At 39.3% G+C, this 16,332-nt stretch overlaps 2 protein-coding genes across 5 annotated transcripts in view; one reads left to right on the forward strand and one right to left on the reverse strand.

Moving 5' to 3' along the window:
• LOC134219628 (mucin-2) overlaps nt 1-16,332 on the forward strand; it is a 144,814-nt gene that overhangs the window by 64,526 nt on the left and 63,956 nt on the right. The window lies entirely within an intron of this gene.
• Nucleotides 1-16,332, reverse strand: part of LOC134219671 (uncharacterized) — a 105,455-nt gene that overhangs the window by 63,620 nt on the left and 25,503 nt on the right. The window lies entirely within an intron of this gene.

The following is a 16,332-nucleotide window of genomic DNA, read 5'->3' on the forward strand; positions in this document are numbered from 1 at the left end:
AGTCGGTGTCGTAGTTAGCGGTCAATCTAGCAGTAGATCATCGTAGTAGAACAATGACTATGGAACTAGGACTCTAACCAAGAATTTTAATATGGATTAGGTGAAATTAGGCTTATGTAGTTGAAATATTGTAATTTAATCATAATTTGTTCTTCGTTACAGCTCAATGTTTATAAGTAAAACAAGAAGTGTAATACGTTGAAATGAATGAAATATGATGAATATAAAAATGAAGTCAACGGTGGATGCAGCGGCGATTCTTCTATGCATTGGTCAGTTATCGAAAATTAGTTGAACACCTTGAACGTGGTAGTAGTATTTGAAACCTATCCATGTGATTTTATTGCGCTTTCGGGCTCTCTCAAACTTGCAGCTTTGGGGATATGTTTTGATTCACTCATCACTGTAGGGTGTTGTAACCAGTTGGCTTGACATGTTTAATACCTATTTGAATTAAGTAGTGTTCAAATACTTAGATTTGAACAATTTAATATGGTCGAATTATACCAACACGATTGGTTAATTGACCTTTCTCGTCAAAAGTTTTAATTCGCCTCTAATTGGTGCTTTCACTTATTCAAAGTCATCTTTCCCTAGGAACACATATTTTTTAGGCTTCTAATCATATTTTTTAAAATTGAAAGCAAAAATAAAAAGAAAAAGTTCTGCATGACTTTTTTTTATTTTAAAAATGTATTCGCTCAATCGTTCATATTTCATATTTCTAAGCCTCTAACTATTTTTATAATTTAAAATAGGATGGTTCACACGTGCAGTGCTTATTCGGTTTCATTTTTTATTTTTGGAGGCTTGAAAAACTGAAGTTGGCCTTAACTAAGTCAAAGAATTGAGACAAGAGAACGAAATAAACTGAAACAATATTTTTTGTCGAAAAAGGTCAATTGGTGGCCTAATAATTGGAAAATTCTTTTTTTTTTATGAAACCGCCTCGAAAACATTTTTGGAGGCTAATAAGTCGATTATTGGGTTTTCATGAGTTTGTCATCAATCTATTGCAAATTTATTTAAGATTCAAAATCATGATTCTATTCTCATAATTTTCAATAGTGAACTACTGATTTTTGCTCTATTCTAAAACACCATTTGCCCCACAATCACTCTATTTAACGCATTTGTAGGGCAAAATGACTGAACACATTAAATTTGCCTGAGCCGTAGCGTGGAGTCCCGGCGCCCTTGGCGAAATCTTTTTTGGGCGCCCCTCTCTTATTAAGGAAAAATGTGCAATATTTCACAATTCAATAACATTTTGAATCTCACCTTAAATTTTTATAAATTTTTATTAACGAGATTTTCTTCACTATGTTGGCTCATCTTGTAGAACAATAAGAACAATAATTTAGTGGATTGAATATGCTTCATATAACAAGCAGTATATTAGGCGGTAAGTCCCTGGAAAGTTTTTAAATTTTGTGAGCTTTTACACGGAACTTGGTAGAGTCGTGGGCATTTCTGGATCCTCGTATGAAATCTATTGGAACATCCAGGCTGAAAGATCATTAAAATTGCTGAAAGTTATTTACTTACAGCTCATAGTGTCCTAACAGCTGTTTCTTGCTCTTAGTGGAAGGAACTGATGTACTTGCAAATACATAGCAAAGAAAAGAGATTTGGAAACCGTGACAAATCATATACTAATGTCAAATGGTTGGAACAAGAAAATCCAACTCTGAAGTAGATTGATCGATGATCAAAATCGCTATCAGATTTAGGAACAAGAAATGGATGGATATGTATGTTGGGTCAATAACATCCAACTTAGAAGTGGTCGGAATCGACATCGGAAGCAGGAGTGCCAGGAAATGAGGAAATGAGGCTATGCATGCTTTGATAGCACATGCCTTGACACATGCTGTATGTATTGCGGATAAATTTTGCTAATCTATGAGAGCTTTGATAAATGATAACCAAAGTAGTCATTTAATTATATTTATTGAACGGCTACTCAGTCTTGCAATTGTTACAACCAGGGTTCTTATATCAGGGTTCACTCACTTCGACAGTTGATGGGAGAGACTAGCGCGGGGGTGAAAAATTCATTTTCAGTGCAAAACATAAACAAACTCGGTGGCTGCCCCATATAAAAATCCAAGATGGCTGAATCATGTAATTGGCATACTGCTACACCTGTTTGTACTCACCTTGGTTACAACGAGTTTTTTTTTATTTACCCGACGTTTCGACACGGGGATTGTGTCTTTTTCAAGGGGAAAATATTTTTGTTGTTTGTGCCCAAAAATGGGAACAATCCGATCTACAATTTTCATATAACTTTTTGAATATAAGTTTTCTTGACTTTTTCTTGGCCCCTTGTAGACGGTTCCAAAAGGCTTAGAGAAACCGAAAGGGCAGTCAAAGTTAAGACCAAATCATTCGACTTATTCATTTGAGTTAGAAGATAGATTAAATTTCTTGAAATATCTTCGCCATAGACCGTTAGACTTTATGGTCGATTTGTTATGATTTGGCCATGTAACGAATAAAATTGTTCTGTTTCCCATACCGTGATTCTTGATTCTGGCGCCCTTAGCGAGGGACAACCCGGTCAACCCCACGCTACGGCGCTGCTGCCCTAACATTGTTTTTACTACATTTTTAGTGAATATGTTCAATTAAAAATTAAAATAATTATCGAAACTGCAACGATAATATTGAAACATGGCTTAATTTTCACTTTAATTGACCGTTCTTCTATGTAGTTCGGTCGTAAGATCGTAAGGTTCATTTCGCTTAGAAATTCAACAAATGGCTGCCCATTAAGGTGGACCACACTTACATGAAAAAGTTCAAAATCATTTTTTCGAGACGTAGGTAGCCGTGCGGTAATACGCGTGATAAATAACTCTTTCTATAACGATGCAAACCAAAAAAAATACTATTTACCTCTTCAACATCTTTTGGAAGGTTGTTCTAAACGGTTGAAAATTACATCAAACTTTGTAAATATTTTTAACACATTGCTAAATAAATTCAATAGAGGTTAAAGGTACAAGGGTTACCAATCGTTAGTCGACGCCTCACAGCATATAAATTGTTTGAAAAATTAAGTTGGCATTCGTAAGTATGCAAGAAGTGACAAGAAGATCGACCACAAGGAAGATGGAGGGATGCCGGATTCGATTCTAGATGTGATTTGCGATCAGTTTGACAGGCCGGAGAAACTTTTGAAGCCATTGGCAAATATTAGAAATACTCCCGTTCCTAATGCATCCGTCGACCATCGACTTAGGGGCTGTCCAGTTTCCATATACCACGTGTACAGGCTTTGTACCACGTGTACAGGCCATCCCCCAGCGTGGACAGCTGCTAATATAAATTTTCAAAAATTAGTGTGAACCGGGGACATTCGCCATACATCCCCTCCCCCTAAACTGTCCATGTAGTATATGGACAGCCCTTTACGAGTTCCTGACCAGCTAGCCGCTTGAAAAATACTGTCACGGTAAACCTGAATTCGGTCAATTGTTCATTTACAGTTGCTGGTGGAATTTCATAAGTTTAGAATATAAACCATCAAGGAAGTGCACTTAAAGCGGCAAGAAGTCGGCTTATTTTTCCGGATTCGGTTCTAGATGTGATTTGCGTTTAGCTTGGCAGGCCAGAGAAACTTATGAAGACATTGAAGGCAAATGTCAGGAATCCGCTCCGAATGCTAAAAGACTAGAGACTTTCATCAACCTCGGAAAAGCAATGAAGCAGTTGTGCGATAATTTTGAAGTTGCACAGCTAGAAGACCACCTTAACAATCCGATGCTGGTACGGTAGTTAATCGATAAGCTAATTGTTTATCAGGGCTATAGGGATTGTCCAATACAATCTTCATCTCTTTGCTTCATTGGAATTCCTTGTTAGGAAACAAAATAAACCAATCGCTGAACCCTAGAGGATGGGTTGCACGGTACCGTCATACGGGGGGAAGATGATCATTTGATGTGTCAGTCAAAAGTGCCTAATTTTTTTTATAAAACGTTGGTCTAGTAGGTCAATCATATTATTTGTTCAAGTAATGTTACTGCTAGGTAGAAAATCCGAGTTTTTCGATTATAATCATGAAAGTGTAGTTCGTGGAAGAAAGCGAGAGATAGTCATAAATAACGCTATTTTCGTTTCAAATATTGACTTCGTAGACTTCTTTACGTGGTAAATTCAACATTTATTCAAATAATGACGTCAGGGTCATAATGATTTTAGTAGAGTTGTCTTGATAAACTTCACCCCAAACCAGATTACACATTTTTTTTGCTAATTCAATTTATTTTAATAAATGCGAATGCATTTCAGGAAACTAAATATGTTGATTATTGCAACGTATAGCAGTACATGTTTTAAAAATATGTGTTTCAATTTAAAATATAAACACATGTTGTTATTGCATGTTTTGTCTTGAAAATGATCATCTTCCCCGCAGATGATGGTACCGGAATTGTGTGCATTATCTACATGCTTATGCAAACCTACATTCAGTCAACCCGTTGAAAAAATTTCCTGAATTATAAAAATAAAAAGTTCGTGAGAATTCTAAAATTGCTGAGCTACGCGATCTTTGTATTAAAACTGAATAACGGCATTATTATACCGGTCACTGTAGATGCTCCACTATTAATATATACTGCCGGAAATAAGTATAAAGACAAGCATGATTTTCATACATTTTGGTCATGTTTGAGGATCGAAATCAAATGTGGACATCTTTGAATTTTAAAAGTTGTCATTGTTCAAAAATCGTTAGGATGCTGAATTTTGCATACCTGTATTGGGTCTCAGTGGATTATACAAACATATGCGCGAATACCCTTTTAAACCATTTTCCTCCATCTACAATTGAACCGACCTGTCAACGCACGAAACGAACTCAATGTGGTCAGTAGATATTACGATGAAGGTATACGCTAAATTTGTGGTCTGCGGTCTGCTGTCTCACACAAGGTTACATTAACACGTTTGGTAATTGATGATAAGTGGCAGAATGGAGGGATTAACGTGGACTCAGACGCTTGCGAAGCTAGTATTCAAAATTGGCAATTGAGGTCAGAGTGTTTACAACAATTGGAAACTGTCTGTATTCTGAAAAAATACTGAAAAGTTAAACATTTTTTTCCTGGAGCATTTCCTGGAATGATGTGCTACCAGTTGTATTAGTACATTACCCTGATCCATTCGGTTGTTTCCAACATATTGACTACAATTCCATTCAACAACCTCTCACATACATTGCATGCATTGCCAAATGACGCGTACGACGATTAGTTTTAATTTCCGTTACAGCCCCCATAAACAATGCCGTAATTCCATTCATGACATTCATGACAATTTGACGTAATACATTCATGACAATTTGATCTACTAATACCGGAAAATGAGACAAATATGAGTGATAGGCTGCCGTTCACCATAGCCCACTACTAATGATTACTAAGAATCTGCCGTGTGCCTAGCAAGCCTTCAGAATACAATAGCAGTGTGCTGCTGCGTCGACAACATGTGACAACTAGAATCTAATGGTTGCCATAAACTCCACTAGTTCACTCCTCGTGGGAATTGTCTTCGAGTGGCATTACACGAACTAACCGACCGGGATCAAGCAAGCATGTTATATAACCGTCTCCTAGCGCGATCACGTTCATCTCGTCGTCGCAGTCCCAATGTGTAAGCAATTTATTGAGCCCTTTGAGTGAAATGTTTGAGGTTTCCTCTCACTTTGGGTCATTGATTAAGGCTTGTTGACCTTGGGTAGTACGAATCTGGACAAAGATAAGTCAGAAAAAGTGTTAAAAGTGTTCACTTCTTTGTTCAATAATTTTATTACTTTTAAGACGATTAAATCATCGTTTTAGCGAAACAATATCACTGACTGTTATCAAAAATTTAAGTTTCACAAATTATACGATTCAGCTAGGTAAATTGAGATGATGTCTTCAAATAATACAATTAAGATTTTGTTTATAATAACAACAAAATCGAAAAAAATATTTAGCTCTTTTTTAGTGGAATGTTTTAACTGTCATAAGACGAGTTTAGCACAATTCCATTTAATTCCACCACCTCGACCAAGTCGAGTCAAGTACGAGACACTGAAGACGACCTTACAGTTGAGGTCGAAATACGTATATGTAAAACTATTACGAGGTGGTGGAATTAAATGGAATTGTGCTAAACTCGTCTTATGACAGTGAACAAAATCGGGTAAATTCTCCATTGAAAATTTCATTTGGTTTATCCAAAATTATTCCATGTCTTAGAAAATTTACAATTATTCATTATTGTATACCATTTATTAAGTTTGATTAGAATTGGTTGATGCATTCAAAAGCTTCAACGTGAATGAGGTTTTGATCCACGCATGTTTTCTTGTCTGCTAAAGGAAACAAAAGGGAAGATCCATTAATTACGTAACGCAAAAATTGGGCATTTTCAACCCCCCCCCCCCCCCCCCTATGTCACACTTTTTGTATGAAACGTCTGAAAATTTTGTATGGATCGTCACACTTTGGCCAACCCCCCCTCCCCCCTCAAAGCGTTACGTAATTTGTGGACGCTCCCAAAGTAATACTATTTGGTGGATGGATTTGGAAGTTTTTTGATCCACTGCCGGTAGGAAAAACCTTTCCGATGCCGTAATTAACTTTCGAAAACTTACCGCAACGACCCACCTAAAACTACACTTAAATAACCATTACATCATGCAAATGTTAGAACATTACTGCATTTGCTCCGGGCTAGGCAGAGTGCAATTTGTAATGCTAATGTTTGACACTTGTCGCGTCCAGTTTGCGCAAGCCGGGGTCCCGGCCGACCTGCTTACGGTTGCTTGTTTGATCGGCGTTGTTTCCACGTTTGTTAGGTGACATATGGACTTGTTTGCGCGCGACTTGTTTCTCTTCAATTATCTTTTCCACCCTCTGGTGGGTCGATTGCATGTGTAGGGAATTGAACAATCCGATCGAACGCCTAGGTATGCGCATATTTGATTTATGATCTCCATTTTTTCTCGCTATATTTATCTTTCAGTCTATGATTATTGGTTCTATTTCTAATAATCGTTTCTCTTGTCTTGCTTTTTTTCAGGTGAGTGAATTGAAGTAACTGCTGGCTTATGCTATGCCGACGTCATGCACATGGACTCCAGTTGCTTGCCTAAGTTGGTGTCGAATCAATACACCCCATCAACATAAAACACCACTATGGATCGTATTCCAGGTTTGGGACCACCAATTGCAATCGTTTCCAATAATAACGCTATCGGCCGTAGACCACACACAGCTCTGACGTCGAATAATAGAAATTGATCCCGGCTGTCACAATTGTCACCTTAAGGTAAACCACAATGTCATAGAATTCTTGTATTCAGTCATGCCACTGACACACCGAACCGAGCCGATGATTTTGAATAATTGAAGCGCATTGGCATTTAGTCATGTAGCAACAATAACGCCGGTGAGTTACGGCTTACTTTTGTTCCTTTGTAGAATTTTTTGGCGCTGGCCCTCCCTTATGGAAAAATTCATTGGTTTATATTTGGTTTACTTTTTTCAATTGCTGCGCATGCCAAAGACAAGCGGTTCTCAACCCTTGTGCCCCTATATTTTTATCTGTAAATAAAAATAAGCGTTGATGAGATATGTATATGAAAAATTGACCTGATAACTAACGGAATATATCTATATGGCTCTCCATAAGGTTGGATGAAATTTTCATTATTCCGACATTAACACATTGTCCAATTCAAATTTTTGAAAGCCTCTTGAAAAAAAAAAAGAATTCTGAGCCTCTTGAAAGGAGGCTTCTGAGCCTTGCGAAAGGAAGCTTTCGAGCCTTTTGAAATAAGTCTTACAATTATCTTGAAAAAAAAACTGAGCCTTTTGAAAGGAGGCATCCGAGCCTATTGAAATAAATTCTTCAAGCTTTTTGAAAGGAGGCTTTCGGGCCTTTTGAAAGGAGCCTTCCAAGTTTCTTAAAACGCGGCTTCCGAGCCACTTAAATGTTGGCTTCTGAGTACCTTGAAAGGACGCCTCAGAGCCTCTTGAGAGACTTCCGAGTCGCGTGAAAGGCGGCTTCCAAGCCTCTTGAAAGGAGGCTTACGAGCCTCTTGAAGGAATCCTCCAAGCCTCTTGAAAGAAAACTTTCGAGCCACTTGAAAGTAGGCTTCCACGCCTCTTGAAAAGAGTATAAAGAGCCTCTTTACAGGTGGCGTTCGAGCCACTTAAAGCACAACAGCAGCAGAACTTGTTTCCCTTTTGAATATTTCACTGTGCTGTAACTATTCAAAAAGAACAATCTTTGCGTATATATCTTCAAATATAATTCTCTTGCAATCTGAAAAGCCCAAGGGGTGGAGGCTGTGGAAACATCCTTCGATTGCAATAAAATTGCAAAAATGTTGCAAAATACTACAGCGGAAAAAAAATAAAACTGGATTCAGTTTATGGATCTTGTGATTGGTAGCCCGTCACTCTACCACAGCACCTTTCAACACTTTGAAGGGACTGTTAACACACCACAAAAACCATACGATTAAGAAGTTTTTACTTGATTGCACCATCACCGAAATAAATTGTGAGTTGTCAAAACGTTGAGCAATACTAAATCAAACATGAAGATTCTGTCTGAAACTACAACTGAAAAGGTATTGGAGGGGGGTCCGCGACGTTAGGCATATGGACGTTAGGCATAATGGACGTCAGTGTTGTCCTACACTCAAGGCAAAAAATTCTGCTCTTTGATTTTACTCCATCTAAACGATTTTATAGTCTCAACTAAGTAAGTTCAACTAATAGAAGGATATTTGAATTTTCTAAATGTCATCGCAAACTGTCAAAAAACTGCACACCACAGCCACAGGAGCGCGCGCTTAACGTTTGGCATAATTCTGCCTTTTTTATGTCATAGGCTGTTCTTTGGGTCATTTTATGCCTAACGTCCATTATGCCTCTCGTCCGTTATGCCTAACGTCCATTATGCCTAACGGGGTATACGCATTGGAGGGTAATCACTTCCTTCGGTGGGGTTTGATCATGATCCCACGAAACCTAAGCGGGTACTGATGAAATCAAATTCCAACACCAGGCACGTAGCCGAACTCTCGCAATCCATTTTCAGAACTCATTCTCTCATATGTATTTTTTACAAACGCCTACCAAGTAGGATGAGTATTTAATATTGTCTAGCGGTTGAATACTATTTCGCCGAAAAACATTTCGCGGAATTTTTTTTCGCGGTACGACATTCCGCGGAATGCATCAACTCTCCGAAACACATTTCGCGGAATGCACCTTTTTTCCGAAAGACATTTCGCGGAATGTACCTTTTCACTGAAAATCATTCCGCGGAATGCCATTTGGCCGAATTCAGTTAGAATAATTATTATTCAAATATTTACCGATTTCTGCTTAATTGCATGCAATCCGGGCATTTTTTTTAGATTTAATGCGAACCCGACCCGTTCCCGTGAATTTTTGCATTCGTTAACCCGTACTCGACCCGAACCCGACATAATTTAATTATCTAAGCCCGTACAAAAGTTTTCCCCGGAAAATTCAAACTAGATATGTGTAAAAATGTAAGTCCAAACAACGAACTAGCCTCACAGTTAACAAAACTGAATAAAACAATTTTCAGTATTTTATTTCTTAAGCCCGTACCCGACCCGGACCCGATTTTTTTATCTCACAAACCCGTACCCGACCCGAACCCGATATTGTACTAATTTTCAAACCCGAATCCGGTGATTTGGGTTTCAGGTTTCAAAATCTGAAACCCCACCATATGTTCGGCCCGGTATAATGCGAAAGGAGTTGCTAATGTCTACTTTCAAAGAACGTGTTTTCCCAGTATAAGGCGAAGGGATGGGTTACGCCTTCTTTAAATGGATGTATTTGCCCGGTATCAGGCGAAAGGTGTTAATAATGCCTTCTTTGAAAGAACGCGTCTGTTCGGTATACGGCGAGGGGAGGGGTAACGCCTTCTTTAAATGGATGTATCTGCCCGGCGAAAGGAGTTGATAATGCCTTCTTTAAAAGAACGCGTCTGCCCGGTATAAGGCGAAGCGAGAGGTAACGCATTCTTTAAATGGATGCATCTGCTCGGTATAAGGCGAAAAGAGTTGATAATGCCTTCTTTAAAAGAACGTGTCTGTCCGGTATAAGGCGAAGGGAGGGGAAATGCCTTCTTTAAATGAATGCATCTGCCCGGTATAAGGCGAAAGGAGTTGATAATGCCTTCTTTGAAGGAACGCGTCTGCCCGGTATAAGGCGAAGGGAGGGGTAACGCCTTCTTTATATGGATGCATCTGTCCGGTATAAGGCGAAAGGAGTTGATAATGCCTTCTTTAAAAGAACGCGTCTGTCCAGTATAAAACGAAAGGAGTTGATAATGTCCTCTTTAAAAGAATGCGTCTGCCCGGTATAAAGCGAAGGGTGGGGTAACGCCTTTTTTAAATGGATGCATCTGCCTGGTATAAGGCAGAAGAAGTTGATAATGCCTTCTTTAAAAGAACGCGTCTGCCCGGTATAAGGCGAAGACAAGAGTAACGTCTTCTTTAAATAGACGCTATAAGTCGAATAGACTTGATAATGCCTTCTTTAAATGGATGTATCTGCCCGGTATAAGGGGCAATTGAAAGTTTGAAAACTACTTCTACATATTCTGGGAGGCCTTCCTTAGCGGGAAGATGCAAGGCTGCCAATCAAGACTATGCTGAAGAAGGTTGGGTTCAACTTCAGTGCCGGTCTAGGAAACTTATCAAAAAAACAAAACAAAATCGACGAATCTCGTGTTAAACGAATGTAAAAAAATGGTAACATGGAAATGCTGAATGGACAAAGGCTATTATTATTAATATTCCGTGAAATGGTGCATACCGCGAAATGGTACATTCCGCCAAAAGTCATTCGGCGAAAAGGTACAAACCGCCAAATGTAGAAAAGGAATTCCGCGAAATAGTTTTCGGTGAAATGTTATACAATCGTCGTCAGATTTCAACCCAACCACATAAGCGAAGAGAGATCGGTACTTCAGTTCAGTTCATTCAAAGCTAATTGCCTATGTTCCGGGTACTATGTTACTATGTCTGAAACTCGATTTATGCATATGCACAACATGTGATAGGTTTAGTTCGGAAAAGGTATTGGAGGCTAACCACTTCCTTCGGTGGGGTTTGAAACTACGGAACCAGTACGCGAAACAGGTGCTTTCCCTACTAAGCTACGAAGGACCTCTTGAAAAGCGGCTTTGAGCTGCTTGAAAAGGGTCTTCCGAGAAGTGTACAACTTATTCCATGCTCTGTTTATTTGCATGATTTTCAACGCATTGCAAATAATTGCATAATCTACATTTACATTAGTTTTATTGAATACATCACCAGTAAAAGGTATATTTTTTTTGCTACGAGGCAGACTCACTCATCCTCTTCATTCTGTCGTGACAGACTGGGTGGCCAGAGCTTGCACCACTCATCTAACATTCAGTCACGCGCATCTCCCATTTGTTTCCACTTTGTGTACATCTTGTGCATCGTTTTGGGCGTGGAACACCCGGCACGTCACACGTGCCTTACACTCACCTACCCGGGCTTTGATACTGTCAGCAGGTAATCTTGCAGATACCTTGCAGGAGGTACCCACCTGTTGACATTTCAAAGCCCAGATAGTCCTCATTCAGTGTGGTGGTCACCCTGCCCTTCAACGGAGCGGCACCACTACCTTACCCGTCTCCAATTTATGTGGTGCAGAAGCATCACCCCCGACACTCCTGCCAGGCATAGTAAGACAATTTCGTGTCCCCTGATTCTAAGGTGCCGCAGAGGTATCTGCCTCCCGACACTCCTGCCAGGCCTCACCAGACTTCAGCCATTCTAATACTACCGACCATGCGTACCATGCAAGCCTTAATTTTGTGCTCACCCATACGTTCGGTCCCTCACTCTGTGGGGGTCTTACGTATAATACCCCCAGCTCCCCGCTTACAGGACATGTGCACCACTGCCACCCGCTAGCCGCCAAAGCAGCCCTCACACTGTGGAACCTCCACAGGCTCCGTTAACGACCTGGCTAATTGTTTCACCTCCAGGTCAGTCATCCCCTCGTCATGGGTCGCCTGACACCTTGGGATTCGGGGTTAGGGACTACATATTGTCAGCTTCAGTGTTGTACCGAGCCTGGCGAAATGGCCGAATTTACACCGTTACGCACTACTTCCGAGTATCCATATACCAACGTAACGGTTAGAGCCAATGGATGTTGCATTCTGAATGTGTAGCATCAAAACTGAGCTTTGGTTACGTTGGCTTTTAAGCCCTAATCATATATTTTAGAAAAATTGTGCGAAAAACTATAAAATTAAATTTACAATTGTAAAAGCTTTTCCTCTAGAATTCTAGTGGTAATATATGGTAATGCTAGTGTTCTCTGTACGATATAAATACTGCTAATGAACCTTTTCAGCATATTTCCACTGAGAAATTAAGCATCTATTTACCATCTAAATGTTCACGTCATTTTAACTGTGTTCATATAGGAAATAGAAAAATCAATCGTTCCTATCGAAAATGCTACCGTTACCAACATATTTTGATTGCGCTGCACAACTCTATAATAGAACATTGTTTACTTTTATTAAGTGTACGTACATTGCTTCCAGCTGAAGACTTTTGCTATTTTCAGTTGTCCTATTTCCATGAAGTTCATTACTCATACTGCGAGCGCTAGTCGCTAATCAACTTATCGACAATGTTTAGCAATCAATTAGTAACTTCCTTTGACCGTAAGTTTTTTTTTTCGGGAAAACGTAACTCCGGTTGTTGACATCACCCGCGGAATACCGACGTATGATCTCATCACAAAAACAGAAAGGCAGTCAAAAGTCGTGCGCAATAAGCTGAAAAAAATGCCAAGTTTACCCTTAATTCTTAAATGCGCAATGTTGATTTAGATCTGCATACATGCTTTAGAAATTATTAAGTTTGATTCATTTATTTTAAATTATGAAAAAAAACGAGGGCGAAATACCAAAAGTCTGTCTAACAGGTCGCAGTAAATATTGCACGGAGAGCGTTTATGTAACTCTGTCGCCGGGGTCGGAAGTACAGGTGACCCGTAAAACTATGCCAACAAACGATCAAACGGAAATGTTTCCGAGCAAGGTCGGATGACCGCGCTCAAGAACGTCCGGTGATATTGCTTCCGTGTGCATTTCTTGTCGCTGGCGCTTGCTAGCTGGTTCACAACATTTCCGTTCCTTTCTAAACCGGAAGGACACCCTGCCACCGGTGCATTTGCTGTTTTGCAAAATAAGCAACTTGTAAACGGAGTGCGATGACGACGATGGTGTGGACAGAATTAAATGTCTTGTTTATTTAGTTTGCTGGATGGTTCTTGTTCGGGCACTTTTTGTGCCCTCCGTTATGTTTCGCGTCTGAACGCGACGACGGGAACACCTTTTGCATAATATGTATGTGAGCAGAAAAACGATGAAACGGTTCCTTTTGTAGGAGACTCTGTACGTTCATGAACCCATTAGTCATAATAGCGGCACGGAATATCAAGTATTCGCTAGAAGCTTTTGCCTTTGTCGAACGAGTACCGCACCGGGCAGAACCAGTTGACCGCAGATACAGCGACGGCTTTTCACTTCCGAGATGCATGCACCTTCCCCATCAAGCTGCTTCCATTTGTTCGGGGGTCAAAAAAGGATTTACGAGTCAGCGCAGTCAGGAGTAACACTTTCCTCACCTCGGGTGAATGTCATATTTTATTGCATTTCATGATGAAGCGGTTAATCCAGTCGTGCGTATAGCCTTCGCGCGGAGCTTGCCGGAGACCATATGTCTGGGCTATGCGAAATATTGTTGTATATGATGTACATACGATGGGATTTTTTTGTCCCAAGCTTGATTACTTTTTGATTGAATTCTTTTAGTAGGATGCTCAATAACAGCAGCAAGTACATTGGTTGCCTTTTACAAACTAAGATAAGACAACGCTTTGACTTCATTCCAATAAATGTCAGAAAAGACCAGTTAGAGAAGTTCTGTAAGTATTGAATTATAAAACTAAGAATTAAATCTTCGCCTATTGCTGAAGACTAGGTTTATTCTCTATGGATTATTTAAGAATCTTCTTCTCTATAAATACAAATGAGTTTATATTTCCTTTGAGGCAATACAACTCACTAACGGTTTGACCGGTTTTCTCACTAATCGATTTGCCTAGGGCTCTGCTGTATTTATATATACAAATGTACGAGAAAGGCAAAAAGTTAGTAAGTATTAAGGATAAAGTTGGAAAATTGTTAAAATACAATATTGGGACGAGTTCTGAGAAAACCCAATACGATCGTGCAAAAAATGATCTAGAGTGCGGCGTCGCAATCAAGGCAGAAGATGACATTTCGAATGGAAAACATGAAAGCAACGCATGGTAACGTTCTGCTAGTAGTTGATAATTTTTAATATACGACAAAAGGTCGAAAGGCAATATGTAGAAAGGACAAAAGGTCAAAAGGGAGAAAAGATCAAAAGGGGCAAACGATCGAAAAGGGACAAACGATCGAAAGGGACAAAAGGTCGAAAAGGAAGAAAGGTAAATGAAAAAGAAGAAGAAAAAATGAAGAAGGGGAAGGAAAATGTTAGGAGGAAGAAGGAATAAGTAAGAATTAATAGAAAAGAAGGATGAAGGAAGAAGTAAGAAAGATGGAGGATTAAGTAGGAAGAAAGAAGGAAAAGAAAGAATAAAAAGTAAGAAGGAGGAAAGAAGAAGGAAGAGAGAAGGAGGAAATAGTAAGAAGGAAGGAGCAAGGAATAAAAAGGAAAAATGAAGAATTAAGAATGAAGAAGGAACAAGGAAGAGCGTAGAAGGAAGAAAGAAAAAGAAAGAAGGAAGATATAAAAAAGAAGGAAGAAGAAGGATGGAAAAAAGAAAAAAAAAAGAAGAAGGAAGAAGATAATCCTTTTCGACCTTTTTCACTTGCAACATGTTGTCCCTTTCGACCGTTTGTCATTTTCAATTTCAACCACTTGTCCCTTCCACCTTTTGTCTCTGCCCCCATCATTTTAGCCTATAAGTAGTCGTTTATACGAACACCGAGCTGTCGGCACGCATTTCGCTGTTCGCAAAAAAAATAATAGAACAATAATTATTATTTAAATTCATTCAATGCTCGATATGTCAGTTGAGTCTGAGAATTGTCAACGTTGGCTTGACGCTATAAAATCTGATCTTTCATGAGATGAAATAAATTAAAACTGCATTCAAATCACAATTTAAACTGGCAGTTTTACCTACATATAAATTGTGACTTCTATATTTGTCACGCCATCTTCATTCAAAATGTTCAGAAAAAATATATTTCAAATGAATTTGGACATAATGTCAAAGGGGTGAATTTGCATACTGACTTGAGAACTGAAGTAAGGGTACGGCTTCAACCTTTTATATCCCCGTGCGTTGAAATGACGGAACTTCTTTATTCCAAGGTTAAAACAACAGTTGGTGTCTTTCACCGACAGCCAGTGCCATTAATGACCGTTATCGATGTCATCATTCCCGCTGCGAAATTTATCTCCCGAATCTACATGCTAAGCACTGCTTAGTAAGCAGAAAACAAATCTGTAAAAGTACCGGGGGTTCATGAATATTTCATGAGGGCAAAAACAGGAACCTTACCCAAAACAAACAACAAACCTGGACCAGCGAATGTGTATCCCGTTTTGATGCGCCGCGATTGTCCAGAAAATGACGTGTCGAGCTCCTCGTCGATCATCCATCAAAGGCTTAAATACATTCGTCAACGATCCGCACGCACCATCAATCATCCATCATAGCCACTCAATCGCACCGGACTGTAACTCACGTTGCCGCTGCTGGTCGGTCGACCGGTTTTTTTACCCGATCCGGACCCATTCTCGTTCCACTGTGTGGAGATCATTTGGGTAAATTATTCAAACGTCGAAACCGAATTTGCTCAATTCTAGGAACTTTTTTCAAATGGGCGTACATGATTCTAAGCTTGATTTTTGGAACGGCGACTGTGCTCATTAATTAAACTGTTTTGGTGAACTTATGTGCCTAACAGAAGGAATAGATTCCGATCTATCTGGTAGTACCCTTAGCTGAACGAAATATGCTGAATTGAGAGAGTATTAGCCATTTCAAATTTCAAGGTCAAACACAGTTACGCCTATTTGAAAAAAGTTCCTAGAATTGTATTCTAGTGCTATGAGAAAATTAATTACGGCTCGTAAATATTGATCATTTACTAGCTTACTTTCATATTTGACGCGTTTCCTAGATTTTCTATTTGATTTCCCTTCCCTTTCTG

The sequence above is a fragment of the Armigeres subalbatus genome, chromosome 1 (genome assembly GCF_024139115.2).
Source record: "Armigeres subalbatus isolate Guangzhou_Male chromosome 1, GZ_Asu_2, whole genome shotgun sequence".
Taxonomy (NCBI): domain Eukaryota; kingdom Metazoa; phylum Arthropoda; class Insecta; order Diptera; family Culicidae; genus Armigeres; species Armigeres subalbatus.